We start from the raw sequence: 15,696 nt of genomic DNA, 5'->3' as shown, positions 1-15,696 counted from the left end.
TTGCAGTGTTGTCTTAATTCATACATCAGAAGGATACAGTGTCGCTCCACCAGGGCCTGTGATACTTGTCAGAAACCCAAAGATTTGAACAATGTTTTTAATATACCTTTCTATGAAGAACCCAGATTGCATCCATTTTGAAGAGTTAAAGAAGTGTGGATGGACGTTCTGGATCTGGTGAACATTTTCAGCCATTTGAACCAGAAGTATTCCTAACTCTGCAAGGTAGTTCTGAGATTTTAAAAAGAGAGTGAGAAATCCTTGTAGTATTATGGATTGGCTTTGGATACGAGGATCTGATCTCGTGGACTAAATAACTATCAAAATCTGAAAATTTAAAGAAATTAGCAATTCTTGTAACTCAGTATAATTATTTATTTATTGATTTACAAAAGGATATCACCCCTCTTTCTGCTGTCGTCTTAAATCACATCTACATAGGACAGGATATCACTCCAGTGGGACCTGCAATACTTGGAGGAAACCCAAAGATTTGAAGGATCTGTTTTTTAAATTCCCTCTTGAAACGGGGGAGGGGGGGGATGGCATGTTGGATCTGCTGAACATTTGAACCAGAAGCATTCCCGACTATGCAATGCGGTTCTGAGATTTTTAAAAGAGAGCAGGAAATCCGAAAAGTATTATGGAACAGCTGAAGGTTCCTTTCTTCACCGCTTTTATGTCTGGCTGTGTGGTGTACATATGGAGCCACGAGGCTCTGAAAATGCCATAAAATTTCAAAAGAAAAAGATCTCTCCTCCAGTATCAGTGAAGCCACGGGTGGTATTTTCATGTGCCGAGTGGTATTTTGAGAGACATTCGGCGTGGCCCCACGGTGTCCATACGTATCTTTTCACAACATGGCAATGCAGAGTGAATGACGAGGTGAGGTGAAGGGAATGATAAAGTATTACAGAAGTAGCTCGATCATGTGTGGTGACTCTGAATTGTTTTAATTTACAGGCAAAATAAATAAGAAAAGGGTGTGTGTGTGTGTGTGTGTGTGTGTGTGTGTGTGTGTGTGTGTGTGTGTGTGTGTGTGTGTGTGTGTGTGTGTGTGTGTGTGTGTGTGTGTGTGTGTGTGTGTGTGTGTATGTTTTGATTATATTGGAGATTATACACACATATTAAAGTGATGATACACATGTGCATACGTGCACACGTACACGCACACACCATGAATTACCACTTTCGTGGAAGATAAATTTCCAGGTTCATCTCGTCCAATCATCTGAGAAACGAGAATACTGTGCTTTGATGGGAAACGGACACGATAATGAAAGGAGGGGGGGTGAGGCAGCGTGGTGGGGGGGAGACAGCGGGGCATGGAGGGAAGACCGTGTGGTGGGGAGGCAGGATGAGAAGGGATTCAAGGGGATGTGGGGATGTGGGGATGTGGGGGGGGGATGTGGAGATGTGGGGAGGGAGGACAGCATGCCGGGTGCAGAGCGACATGGTGGGGAGGGGAAGGGGGATATCAGGGGGATGTGGGGATGTGGGGAGGGAGGACAGCGTGGCGGGGGGGGATGAGAGGGGGATGTGGGGATGTGGGGATGTGGGGATGTGGGGAGGGAGGACAGCGTGGCGGGGGGAGAGACAGCGGGGCATGGAGGGAAGACAGCGTGGCGGGGAGGGGGGATGAGAGGGGGGATGTGGGGATGTGGGGGGTGGGGATGTGGGGAGGGAGGACAGTGTGGTGAGGGGGGCATGAGAGGGGATTCAAGGGAATGTGGGGGGATGTGGGGATGTGGGGAGGGAGGACAGCGTGGTGGGGTGGGGGAGACAGCGGGGCATGGAGGGAAGACAGCGTGGCGGGGAGGGGGATGAGAGGGGATTCAAGGGGATGTGGGGATGTGGGGAGGGGGATGTGGGGATGTGGGGGGTGTGGGGATGTGGGGGGGATTTGGGGATGTGGGGATGTGGGGGGATATGGGGATGTGGGTGATGTGGGGAGGGGAGATGTGGGGATGTTGGGGGGATGTGGGGAGGGGGGTGTGGGGATGTGGGAGGGGGGGATGTGGGGATGTGGGGAGGGAGGACAGCGTGACGGGTGCAGTGCTACATGGTGTGGAGGGGGAAGGGGGATATCGGGGGGAGTGGGGACTGTGTTCATGACGTTCCCAGTGAGTTGTAGAATTCCAGAATAATTTCCCTGACGAGTCCAACATCCCTGACACGGAATGTCCCCCGAAGATTAAGGAGGAATGTTACATTTTAGACCCACACGATGTTTGGGAGTTTTTAGATGATGAATCAGGTTTTTATCTCCATTCAGGTGATGAAGGTTAAATATCCCACGGAACAGGTAAAGTAGGTAATTTGTACCTCGTACCTCGTTTCACCTCCTCATTTAGAGAATAAATTGGATTTACAAGTTAATAATAAAAGGTTTCTGGTAGTTTTGTCATAAAAATGAAGAATGAGGTTTAATCCTCGTTGTACGAAGTTTCGTGATGATGATTAATAAACAACGTGGAGAATAAAACAAAACGAGTGAAAAACACCTCATTAAATCAACAACCAAACACCTCAACAAACATTGAATAAAAACTCCTTTAACTTCCCTTCGTTTCCGTCATGAAGGAACAGAGAATTATTTTATATTTAAATTACCGTTTCCCCCTCTCTCTCCTCCTCTTCACATCATTTCCTCCCCGACCACGAGGACCCGGGATGGAGAGAACAAGGTCGCAGGAACATGAACCCGGAAGTTCTTCCTCCTACTTCCGGTTAACTCACATCATTCTTCTTCTTCCTCTTTCTCATCATCACTTTTATTGTCCTTTCAATCACTGATCTCCATTATAGTTGTTCACAACTCATATTATTATTCTTCTTATTATTTTGATTTCAATGTCGATCTTCTTCTTCCTCTTGTGTTTCACGACGCGATCAGAGCCTCGAGGCCCCATTAACCCCATGAATCCAAACTCATCGATTCCAGTCAAACACATAAAATAAAACAAGTCACGGAGTTTATTCTGTTCGCCTCCATTTCCTTTATTAATTTTAAGACCGATTTACAGAGTCGATGGAGATTCTGGATCAACTGATAAAGTGTATCCGGTTCACCCGACCAGGGGATCCCGAACTCTGGAACACAGAGTGAAACACGTGATCTGGTTCTCCTCAGTGTCCGAGTCCGATCCTGTGGAGGATTCCTTGGTCTCTTGGGGAAAGTCGAGGAGACGAGACCGAGGATCCGACCCAAGGGTTCACCTTGTATCACCATCTCCCCTCGGTGAAGATCTCCCACCGAGATGACCATTTTTTTGTTGGTTTCGACCCTCATGAGATTGGAGAGTTCTGATGGGCCCAGAGGGATTGGGGTCACAAGATCAAACCTTCCTACCCGGTAGAGAGTAATGTATGAACACGAACATTGGTGAAGGTAATAACAGTTATATTCAGGGTTTATTCTAACGTGCAGTTGTAAATTTGTTCTTTGTTTGAATTTGCATGGCTGGGGTGTCATAAACTGGGAAGGAACCACAATAGATGTCACTGCTAGTCTGATAGCTAACCAAAACTTATTTTTTTATTAACCTTACAATATAATGCAATCATACATATTACATAAATCATAATATATGACATAGACTACCACATTTCACATTACAAATTATATCTTAAACAGTGAGGATTATCAAACGTATTCACAGTAGATGTGAAACCACAAGTGGTTGCTCATAGTCACACAAAGAACAAAATCATAAACCTGAGCCTCAGGTTGACTATGACTAACATTAGAACCAAGTTTCAGGTAAGTCCAACTCGCTGGCTGTCTTTGGCATGAGTAAGATTAAACAAAATCTGTAGAACTTAACGAAAATGAACATTTGAACCTGTCCAAGTAAGCAAAACTGTAAGAAGTTAGAATTTCTTGACCTTCCTCTTCGGTGGTACCTCCACCTCGTCAGGCTCGTCATCCTCTACTTTGTGTTCTGCTTCTGTGAAAACTCCCTTGAAGTGGACTTGAAACTTTGCTTTGTCATGGCTTTTGTTTCTGCGTGCCTTTGATGACAGCCAAATCATAACCGCCTCCCTTGGATCAAATGTTTCCAATGGTGGCATGTTGTAATGAATGTACAAATACAGATTTTCCGTCTCCACTGACATTCTTGATCTTTCACATGTTTTCAGAGCATTGCTGCTACTTATAAGATGCTCAACATCTGCTGAATGAGGCTTGGCAGCCACAACTCTCCTTAATGCCTTCACCAGATTTGGAAACAGTTCTTTAGATGCCAGATACTTGACCAGCTTGTTGAGAGTTCAGTCTTTTCCTTGTACAGAAGACACAAGATCTTGGTATTCCATACCGAGTTCCTCAAGGTCAAAATCTGGACATATCAGCTGATGAACAGCCTTGATGTCAGCATCTTGTACCTTCAAGAAGGGCACCAGTACCTCCATCATGTGCTTGTCACGGCTGCGCCGTCATGCTCGGCTGCTTCGCAGCCTCCATTTTTTCCCGCCCCTGCCTCGCATCAGAGTTTATGCAGTTGTAAATTTTCCTTAGAATAAACCCTGCTTATATTCTTGTGAATTTGCAGATGCAGCTTCATCATTTGTAATCTAATAAACGGATGTCACAAAATGGAGTAGTTCCTACTTATGATGAAGCTGAGCATTGAACACATCACCACTGAGACAACCAACCCCCAGGATGCCCACCGTAAACTGTCCCGTCACTGACTGCGAGTCCTCCACCCCCGATGTTGAAGCAGTCCTGGCTGCGGCGCTCATCACGACTCATGCCACAACTCACACAGCTGCCAATGTCAACGTCGTGCCAGCTAAAGTTGAGCAGGTGAAACGTCCGAGGATCTCATCCGCTGGGGCAAGCGAGGAATGGGCCGATTTGCAATCGCGATGGTCCGACAATGCAGATGCAACCAAAGTGACGGGCAAAGACAAGGTCATCCAACTGCTGGAATGTTGCGATGAACAATCAAGAAAAGACTTGACTTGCCATGCTGGTGGCACATTTACAAACAACTCAGAGGACAATGTCCTGAAGGCTATCAAGCGACTTGCAGTGAAAGAAGAGAACATCATGGTTGCTCGCGCTACACTACATGATGTGCACCAGGACCAAGATGAACCCGTCAGATCATTCGGGGCACGTCTCCGTGGTCAAGCAGGTGTACGTAAACTCATCATTCAATGCCCTCACTGCAATCAAGATGTGAATTACACAGAACCGGTCCTCTGTGACTCTGTAACCCGTGGGCTCATTGACCGGGACATTCGACTCGACCTAATGGGCAACCGTAACCAGAACATGAAACTCGAAGAAATCTACCAGTTTATCGAAGCTAAAGAATCTGGCAAACGCTCAGCCTCACGCCTCTTCCAGTCACGATCACATTGGGTGGATGCTGCCAGCAGCTCCTACCGACATCACAAGAATGAGACACGAAGAGGCTACCATGACGATGATCGCAAAGCGACAGACAAGTCAGAGCAGTGCGACTACTGTGGAAAGAAAGGACACGGGCACCGATCTCTCGCCAAGTTCAGAAAGAAGGAGTGTCCCGCCTATGGTCATACATGCGTGCATTGTGGGAAGACCAATCACTTCGATCATGTGTGCAAAAACAAGAACAAATCAACCACCAAAGCCAACGCTAACGAATCAGAAGGTGCCGTGTTTGATTCCCTGCGCACAGTCGCAACTGATGCAACATTCCCCAAATCTATGAGCCTGGACCACCACCTGTACAACCATCTGTCTGACACCTGGATCCGGAAATCATCAAAGCCCCAACCATTCGTTAAACTGATGATCGGAGCGTTCCAGGTTGATTACAAGCACCGATGAGACAATCTCTACACCAAGACCAAGTCCAAATGCATCACTTGTATGGCGGATACTGCTTGTCAAAGCTGTTTCGCTGGCATGAAAGCTATCTCCGGCCTTGGCTTCAAGACCAAAGACCTAATCCCAGTCACAATGAGGATGCACGCTGCCAACAACAAGGGGATCAAAATCATCGGTGCCATCATTCTCAGGATATCAGGCGAAGACAAAAATGGCAGCAACCTGGAGAGGCGACAGATTACCTACGTCACTGACAGTTCAGACAAGTTCTTCCTCAGTCGAGATGCATGTATCAGTCTGGGCATGATCACCGACACCTTCCCTACAGTTGGTGAGATAGACAGAGACACAGTCCACGCCACCTCAGATGAACTAGACCCCCTACCCAGAAATGACAATGGACTTACATCTGAATGTGACTACCCTCCTTGGGAGAAGCCACCACCAATGCCCACGAAGTTGCCTTTCCCAGCCACGTCAGCGAACCGTGAGAGACTTCATCAATTCCTCCTGGATCACTGCAGATGAAGCACTTTTAATACCTGTGAGCATAAACCCCTCCCAATGATGGATGGACCACCACTACATCTCATGATCAACCCAGATGCTATACCCATGGCCCACCACACACCAGTACCAGTCCCCATCCACTGGCAGGATGAAGTCAAAGCTGGGTTGGATCACGACGTTAGGCTCGGTGTTCTCGAACCTGTCCCAATCAGAGAACCAGTTAAGTGGTGCCACCGTATGGTTGTGTGTGCGAAGAAAAACGGCAAACCTCGTCGTACCATAGACATGCAACCTCTGAACTGCCACGCTACACACGAAACCCATCACACACAATCACCCTTCCACCAAGCATGGTCTGTACCCTTAGGAACACTGAAGACAGTGTTTGACGCATGGAATGGATATCACAGCATTCCGCTGGAAGAAGGTGACAAACACCTCACAACCTTCATCACACCCTGGGGCAGGTACCGCTTCCATACCGCTCCACAAGGGTATATCGCCTCTGGCGATGGATACTCAAGGCCTTTTGATGAGATAGCTTCTGACTTTCCAAACAAAACAAAGTGCATGGATGACACTCTACTATGGGCTGACAACCGAGAAGAAAGTTTCTTCCAGGCTTGTAAGTGGCTGAATATCTGTGGATGAAATGGCATCACCCCCAACCCAGAGAAGTTCGAATTTGGCCAGGAGACTGTGGAGTTCGCTGGATTCCAGATCACACAGGATAACATTCGGCCCTGCAAACGATTCCTACAGACTATCATGGAATTCCCTCTGCCCAGAAACATCACGGATATCCGCTCATGGTTTGGGCTGGTAAATCAAGTTTCAAAAGCATTCAGTATGACAGAGCGCATGGTACCTTTTCGAGCCTTCCTCAAGCCTGGCACCACATTCGCCTGGGACGACCACCTGAACAAACTGTTTCACGAATCTAAGAAGGTCATTGTCAATGAGATTGAGTCTGGCATACAGATATTCGACAAGTCCAGAGCAACATGACTCGCCACAGATTGGTCGAAAGTCGGCATCGGATTCTGGCTCTTCCAGAAACATTGCCCATGTCAATCAACCACCCTGTTCTGCTGTCCCACAGGATGGAAGATCACACGAGTCGGAAGTCGTTTCACACACTCAGCAGAATCTCGTTATGCCCCTATTGAAGGGGAAGACTTAGCCGTGGCTGATGCATTGGACAAAACTCGCTATTTTGTCCTGGGATGCAAGGATCTCACTATCGCGGTCGACCATAAACCACTTCTCAAGCTCTTTGGCGACAGATCACTCGATGAAATCCCAAACAACCGACTCCGGAACCTCAAAGAAAAAACACTTCGCTACATGTTTTACATGGTCCATGTACCTGGTGTAAAGAACAGAGTGACGGACACCATTTCCCGCCACCCTTCAGGCGACGACAATCCCAAGAAGATGCACCTGACAGATGATATATCATCCAATGCATCTACGCCCCAGAGTGACAACACCATTCCTTACCCGACAGTACGGCAAGACTTCCTTGCTGGCATACATTGCATCGAGACATCAAACACTGATTCATCCTCATTGCACACCGCTGCAGTTTCATCCATCAAAACACTCGAGACCATCACCTGGAACAAGGTTCGATTGACTACTCGTAGTGATGAGAATACGAACAGGTTGGTGAACATCATCGAATCAGGCATGCCAATCTCTCGTCAAGATATCCCATCGACACTCCAAGAATACCACCAATACTGGGATCACCGACATACCGTGGATGGAGTAATCACCTACAAGAATCGCATTGTCATCCCACCGTCCCTCCGACAGGACTGCCTGGAAGGTCTTCATGCTGCACATCAAAACGCATCATCCATGATTGCCAGAGCTGAATTGTCTGTGTTCTGGCCTGGAATCACCCCTGCAATCAAATACGTCAGGAACAATCGCAACCACTGCAACCGCATGGCTCCCTCACAACCCAGCGCACCACCCATGAACCAGATCCTTCCAGACTACCCGTTCCATTGCATATGCGCTGATTACTTTCAATACAACGGCTTTCATTACTTGCTCATGGTCGATAGATACTCCAATTGGCCTGTCCTTGAGAGGGCATCGGGAGGTTCGTCTGGCTTGGTGGATTCCCTGCGTCGCTCCTTCGTCACCTATGGCATACCTGATGAACTCTCTTCCGACGGTGGCCTTGAATTCATCCCTGGCAATACTCGCCAATTCCTACTGAACTGGGGAGTCCACCACCGCCTATCATCTGTCGCGTTCCCCCATAGTAACTGCCAGGCAGAAGTTGGAGTCAAAACCGTGAAGCACATGATCACTGACAACACCGGCCCTCATGGTGAGCTGGACACAGATTTATTCCAGCTTGCGATCCTGCAATACAGGAAGTGTCCTGATAAGGACACAAAGCTATCCCCCGCCATGTGCGTGTTTGGCAGGCCAATAAAGGACTTAATACCTATCCTCCCAGGCAGATACAGACCCCATGAAACATGGAGAGACACTTTAGCCAACCGGGAAGCTGCTCTCCGCAACCGCCACATGAAAGCTGCTGAACGCTGTTCAGAGCACACAGGAAGGCTACCACCACTCACTGTTGGAGACCACGTCCGCATCCAAAACCAGATTGGCCACACTCCTCGCAAATGGGACAAAACAGGCACAGTGATTGAAGTACGCCAGCACAACCAATACGTCCTATGGGTCGACAGTTCAGGGCGAGCGACACTCCGCAACAGGGAATTTCTCCGGAAATACGTCCCAGTCCACACTCGTGCTCCACCTCACTCCATCCTACATCACCTCTATCACCATGGCCCAGAGCTCCAGTGCAAACAGGACAACCATCTAACCACTTCAACATCAAACAACGCCACCCTCCACAGACCTCATGGGGCCATCGTCACCAACTCCCCCTGGTGATACTCCTGCATACCAGGACCCGCCAATGATGAACGACGACTCGATGCCTTTGGACGAAAGGACGCCACTCATCACCTCGCATTTACGAGCACCTGCCTCACAGGTCAAAACACCTGCCACTCCAGTCACCGGTGCTGGAAGCTCGCGTACTCGGCGTCCACCTGCATGGCAAACATCGGGTGACAACGACATGACCAGCGTCGTGTTTGGGGCAGAATAATCCCCGGGTCCATGTCTTGCGTGATGGGTAGTCCACCACACATGATCGCACGGGTTATTTCTCTTCTTGTTACATATCCATATAAACTCTCATTTCGTTCAGTTACGTTTACACATCAGGTACAAATGCTCATAATATATCAGTCCTTGTTCCTTGTCCATCACAATGACTTGGAGGGAGGTAGAGAGTCATGTATGAACACGAACATTGGTAAAGGTAATAACAGTTATATTATTTTGTATTTGCAGATGCAGCTTCATCATTTGTAATCTAATAAATGGATGTCACAAAATGGAGTAGTTCCCATTTACCCGGTTGGGTCCCTGATCACGGCCTCATTTAATGGTGTTCTCAGAGCCGTGAGGCTCCACATATGCCACACACCTGGACACCTCGGCTGAAGCAAAACACCCCTGGGGTATTGACGGTGTTCGCCCCGTTTATTGAATACATTGTGAAACCGATTTACAGAGTCGAGGGAGATTTTGGCTCAGATGGAAAAGTGTATCCGACACTCCTAACCCGATGATCCCCATTTCTCTGGCAGTGTGGAAAAGGGACGATCTGGGTCTCCGTACCGAGGGCATTGAGTGAAGATGTGTTCCAGATCTTCGGCGACCACACACCGAATACAGGACCTCGTCGGGTGACATCCTGTCCTATCACATGTGAATTGGAATGAAGAGCATAATGTCTGAGTCTGAATCCATAAAGGATTCCTTGCTCTCTTTGGGAGAATCCTAGAAACGAGACCGAGGATCCGACCAAAGGGTTCACCTTGTAACACCATATCCCCTCGGTGAAGATCTCCCACAGAAATTGTCATTTTCTTTTTTTGATGTTCATCATCATTCACATTCACAAAGGGCGGACGAACTCCTTGTGAGCCAACGGCCATCCATATCTAGTTCCTAACAGTGTCTGCGGATGTCCTCCTGCAGTTGGGTTACTTTTATACTTGGAGGTTGGTGGCAGGATTTGCACTCCGGCCACCGTAAAACCCGTCATTCCGCAAAACATATGAAAAGCACAAAAGCAAATCTGAAAACCCACTCCGTGGAGCAGCTGCTGTACAGGTCCCCTTCGCAGGGCAACTCACCGGATGACAGGATTGGGGCAAAGCCTTCGAGACCCCCATTCTTTCTTTGATGAGAGGAAGAAAACCACGGGGTAACCTTCCCGGGTCAGATTGCAGGAGTGTGTATCGGGGTGGTGCTGAGGTCCACCAGATGGCACTCTCCTTGGGTGAACCTGAGGAGGTCCCTTGGGGTGGGTGCCTCAAATGCCCTATTCCTCAGAGAGGATGATCAACTGTCTCTGTTATCATCTGAGCTCAAGCATTTGGACATCGGTATTGCAGCACTCTCTGAACTTTGGAGACCGGATTACGGAGAGATCATGGCGGGTGGTTACACGGCCTATTGGTTTGGTCGTTCTGATGGTTACCATGCCCAAGGAGTTGTTGTTGCTGTGTTCAATAAGCTGACTCAAATGAAAATTGAGGTAACACCGGAAAACGAGTGTATCATGGGACTAAGGATTCGTCACTCCTTGGGTATCATTTCCTTGGTCTCTGTAGATGCTCCGACTGAGGCGAGTGATCTCACTGTGAAGGACATTCTGTGCCACACTCGAGACTGTGGTTGATCAGTGCCCCAGGCGAGATGCTCTTCTCGTCTTGAGGGATTTCATTGCAACAACTGGAACTGAGAGGGATGGTTATGAGACATGTGATCATCTTCATGGGTCTGGAACTGTGAACAGAAAAACACGAAGTTCCTTCAATTTGCAAGAAGTCATGGACTTTTGGTGGCTCGTTCACGCAGCGACGTGCTGCTCCAGCATATGCCCCCATATCTGACCTGACCTGATCATAATTCGATAAGAGAGTGATGACAGGTCCAGAGGGATTGGGGTTTCAAAATTTGACCTTAGTACCCATTTGGCTGCCTGATCGCAGCTTTGTTTTTTTATGATGTCATAATTGTGACGTCAAACGACTTATCCGGTCAGTCTCAAAATTTGAGGATCATCTCGGGCTAAATTCGATGGTGGGAAGAAATTGACGACGTCATTGGTCATGTGGTTTGGTGGCTCTGATTTTATTAGATTTTGAAGAATAAACATTTCAAAACTTCTGCTTCAGAACGGCTTCACAGATCAAGAGGAAACTTCACCCACCTGTTCCCCAAGCCTTGGGCATACCAGGGTTTCACAAATAATTCATGTTACATCGTCTGGCAGCCATATTGGATGGAACCATCCAGGCATCCATTGGGACCATACTATGTGCACAGCATTGGTGCTGCCGAAGCAGTCTCCTTGGCCATTGGACACAACCCTGGACGGGTCACCACTCTTACACAGTGTACAACCATGCTGGCACTCATTTTTGCCAACTTCAGAAGGATGACAGACAGAGTCAACCCCACATGGTCGTGTGCACATCACATTCAACAGCCAAGTGGGATTTGAACTCAAGATCCTCGGACCCCAAGCCCACCACCCCAACCATGAAGCCAACACCAGGCATGATGGAACAAAAACCTTTAAAAATATATCTGTTGAATCACTTCATCAATCAACGTGAAACTTCACAATTATGATCCAGTCGTCATGGGGAATATAAGTTTTAAATTTCAGCTTGTGTGGATGCATGGTCTGGCAGCCAGAATTATTTAATATTTTGAATCTGGGTGCAGGGATTTAATTAAGTGTGCGTGCGTGTGTGTGTGTGTGTGTGTGTGTGTGTGTGTGTGTGTGTGTGTGTGTGTGTGTGTGTGTGTGTGTGTGTGTGTGTGTGTGTGTGTGTGTGTGTGTGTGTGTGTGTGTGTGTGTGTGTGTGTGTGTGTGTGTGTGTGTGTGCGAGATGGAATCAAGAATTATCAACTCACCCCGAGCTAATTATCTGAGCAAAGACCTTGCCCAGCAGTTAGAGCAGCATCATCCCTCGGAAGTTGTTGCAGTCTTGGCCTTCACCCTTCCCTTTCCAGAGATGGACAACAAGGCCACTCTTCCAGTCAGTTGGGGTGATGCTTGTGTTCGAGGCAGAACACAGAACTGAATGCAATGACATGAGTGCAGCATGCACACCTTGAGCCTTGAGAAGCCTTGAGAAGTTCGGCATGGATGCCACAGATCCATGGAGCTTAACCGCATTTCAACCGGTTGACCGCAGCCTGTGTTTCCACAAACGAAGGTCAATCACAGTTGATTAGAGGGTCAGCAATAGGGATAGTAACATCCCTGACATCCAACTCGACAGCTGTTGGATCAGGCTGATTCAGCCAAAGTGACCGCCCCAGCAGGTCTTCACTTCGGACTCCTCTGTCAAGAGCCCACCACCCTCCGCTCGAACTGCAGAACACCAAGGGATGGACTCGGAGGAAAGCAATGCACACCATGTTCTGGAAGAAAGACGAGAATCACATGACCACAGGTGATGCTCCACCCCTCACAGATTCCTCGCACATCGGCCTTCTTGTCCACCCTCGGTGCAAGTGCAGTTTTAATCCTCAACACCCTGAACAGCTCAGCTCTGCCATTAAGCCTGGCCCTGCGACTCTGGATAATGGTATCCTGTGTCCCTTGAGAGACAAAATTATTCTTCGCCCGACAGACCAAGAGTCGGTGTAACCACTTGCCATGATCTCGCCACCATCTGGTCTCCAAACCTCAGAGGGTGCTGCAATAATTTGAATACTGTCTTTCCACACAGGTTGCTTCTGACAAACCAGACATAATCAGCCAAACAGAAACTTTACTTCCTCAAGACGTCTCTGACTCCCAAATATCTCTTCCTGGTTACTCCCTCCTCCCGTATGACAGACCTGAGCCTCGTCCTGGTGGAGGAGTTGCTCTCTTCATCAAAGACTCCATTCCTCACTCTCCATGTACTGTCCTTACTTCCCCACACCCCCCGGAACACCTCTGGCTTCGGCTTCCCCTCCACCCTTCCCTCATGTTAATATGTGCACTGCGCCGTCCACCAAACAGTGATGACTCCAATTACACCTCACTTTCCGAAAACATGGACGAACTTCTATCCTCTCGTCCCAATTTACTCCTCCTCAAATGTGGTGACTTCAATTGTCATAATGCCAGTTGGCTGGGTGTGGGTACCTTTCTCACCTGCCATGCCACTTCAGCATCAGACTGCCGTGAATCATTGGAACTGACTCAATAAGTCAATTTCCAGACCCGGATCTCCACCAATGTCACTCTATCTCTTCTGGATCTGATTTTGACAAATTTCCCTGAAAATATCTACTGTTCTTCATCCACTCCAATCGGTTCTTCTGACCACGTGCTTGTCAAAATAACCATCTCTTTGGCTGTTATCAGAAATCCACCTCAGTGCCGTCAAGTCTGGCATTACACTCAGGCCGACTGGCAGGGTCTCCAAGCAGCCATCAAATTTCTCGACTGGTCTCGCATCACTACTTTCTCCAACATCACCTCGTCCTGGGAATTCTTTCAAAGAAACTTGCTCTCCCTCATGCACAGATTTATCCCCTCTCGTCTTCAGTTGTCCTTCCCTTCCTCCCGCCCTTGGTTCACTAAAGCTTGTGGCGAGGCAGTTGCTCTGAAACAACTTGCCTTTACCTCAAGGAAATCAAACCCAAATGAGGGTAATCTCAATTCTTCCATAAAGCTCGGAACAAGTTTGTATCCACCCTCACGAGAGCCAGAAAACAACATCTTTCACAGCTCAAGTCTGAACTTTCAAACCTCTCTCCCTCCTCAAAATCCTCGTGGCATCGAATTAAATCTGTTTCTGGTGTATGTTCCCCCTCCGTCCCTCCCTTACATCAAATGGCCCCACTGCTGATACCGCACGTGAAAAGGATGAATGCCTAAACTCGGTGTTTGCATCTAAATCTTGTATCTGAAACCCATCGCTTTCTGTACCCACCTTACCCAGCCGCACCCAACTGTCTCGAGACTCTGTGTCCTTTTCTCCTGACAAGGTGGAGAGCTTACTGTCAAACCTCGACTCCGATTCTGCAACCGGTAGAGATGGCATCATAAAAAGGTGCAAAAACAGATCCCTGCAACTGCAGACCAATCAGCCTTCTCCCAATCATCAGCAAGGTGATGGAATCCATCATCGATTCAGATATTAAATCCTTCCTCTTCTCCAATGGCCTGATTTCCGTTCATCAATTTGGTTTCAGACCAGGTCACTCTATCTACCCTGGATATGCTGCTTCTGCTCTCCCAACAATGGATGGAGGTCCTCAATGCCGGACATAAATTCAGAGCCATATCCCCAGACATGTCGTGTACTTTTGACATGGTCTGGCACCCTGCGCTGCTCATCAGACTCTCTTCCAATGGTATCCAAGGTCATCTCCACTCAAAGCTCGCATACTTCCTCTCCTGTCACAGCCAACGTGTGGCCCGAAATGGAGTTCTCTCATCACCTCTTCCAACCCAGGCTGGAGTTCCTCAAGGCAGCATTCTGGGCTCTGTTCTTTTTCTGGTTTTCATCAATGATCTCTCCAACTCTCTGGAAAATCCTCTTTATCTCTGTGCTGATGACTCCACCCTCTGTCGTACCATCTGTCATCCCTCAGACTGGCAAGCCGCAGCTTCTTTGCTCAGTGCAGATTTGGATAAAATCACAAACTGTTCCAACTCATGGAACACGTTTTTCAATCCTGACAAATCTCACACTCCTACAAGGTCTCTCTGGAAGGACCGTTGAGAACCCCCCGCCCCCCCCATCTACTTTCTCAACAATCCTCTGGAAGAAGTCCTTTCATTCAAGCTTCTGTGTCTCACGATCTGCCATGATCTTTCCTGGGAAAGTCACATTTACAAGCGGGCCTGCAAAGCCAGTTGACGACTGGGCATCCTCCATCGAGCAAAGTCCTTCCTTGGCACACCTGAACTCCTGACCACGTACAAAACTTTTGTCCACAGCCTTAAGGAGAACTCCTCTCCCCTCTGGGCTGGTGCTCCTGCCTCTCACCTTCACACTGTGGAAACCAAGGCATTTCGGATCATTGGTATCTCCCACAATGAGGCTGAGTGTTTGGGTCTCTCACTCTCTCACTGCAGGCAGGTCAGTGGTCTTTGTCTTCTGTTGTCTCCTCTCCGGCCTCGCCCCACTTGCACTGTCTGCGATATGTCCCCCCCTCTCCCAATATTTCCTCAGGGTGCTCAAGGTCCGCCAGGATCCGAATTCTGATAAAACTAC

The 15,696-nt window shown here is 48.2% G+C and overlaps 2 protein-coding genes and 2 pseudogenes across 5 annotated transcripts in view; 1 reads left to right on the top strand and 3 right to left on the bottom strand.

Annotated features, from left to right (window-relative positions):
* The window catches only part of LOC147029212 (uncharacterized), a 299,659-nt gene extending 296,944 nt beyond the window's left edge, over positions 1-2,715 (bottom strand). For 2 of the 3 annotated variants that reach the window (XM_085876425.1, XM_085876422.1), the window contains exon 1: positions 2,614-2,715. The gene's annotated coding sequence lies outside the window, so the exon portion shown is untranslated. The remainder of the gene's footprint in view (positions 1-2,613) is intronic. The other variant, XM_085876432.1, reaches the window with a different exon arrangement.
* LOC147029209 (uncharacterized) overlaps positions 1-15,696 on the bottom strand; it is a 159,569-nt gene that overhangs the window by 103,342 nt on the left and 40,531 nt on the right. The window lies entirely within an intron of this gene.
* The window catches only part of LOC147029210 (uncharacterized), a 67,615-nt pseudogene that overhangs the window by 24,389 nt on the left and 27,530 nt on the right, over positions 1-15,696 (bottom strand). The window lies entirely within an intron of this gene.
* On the top strand, positions 4,629-7,448 carry LOC147029211 (uncharacterized; annotated as a pseudogene).

This window comes from Eptatretus burgeri, chromosome 4 (assembly GCF_056783735.1).
Source record: "Eptatretus burgeri isolate ZD-2024b chromosome 4, Ebu_testis_v1, whole genome shotgun sequence".
NCBI lineage: Eukaryota > Metazoa > Chordata > Myxini > Myxiniformes > Myxinidae > Eptatretus > Eptatretus burgeri.
This window is presented reverse-complemented; position numbering and strand designations above follow the sequence as displayed.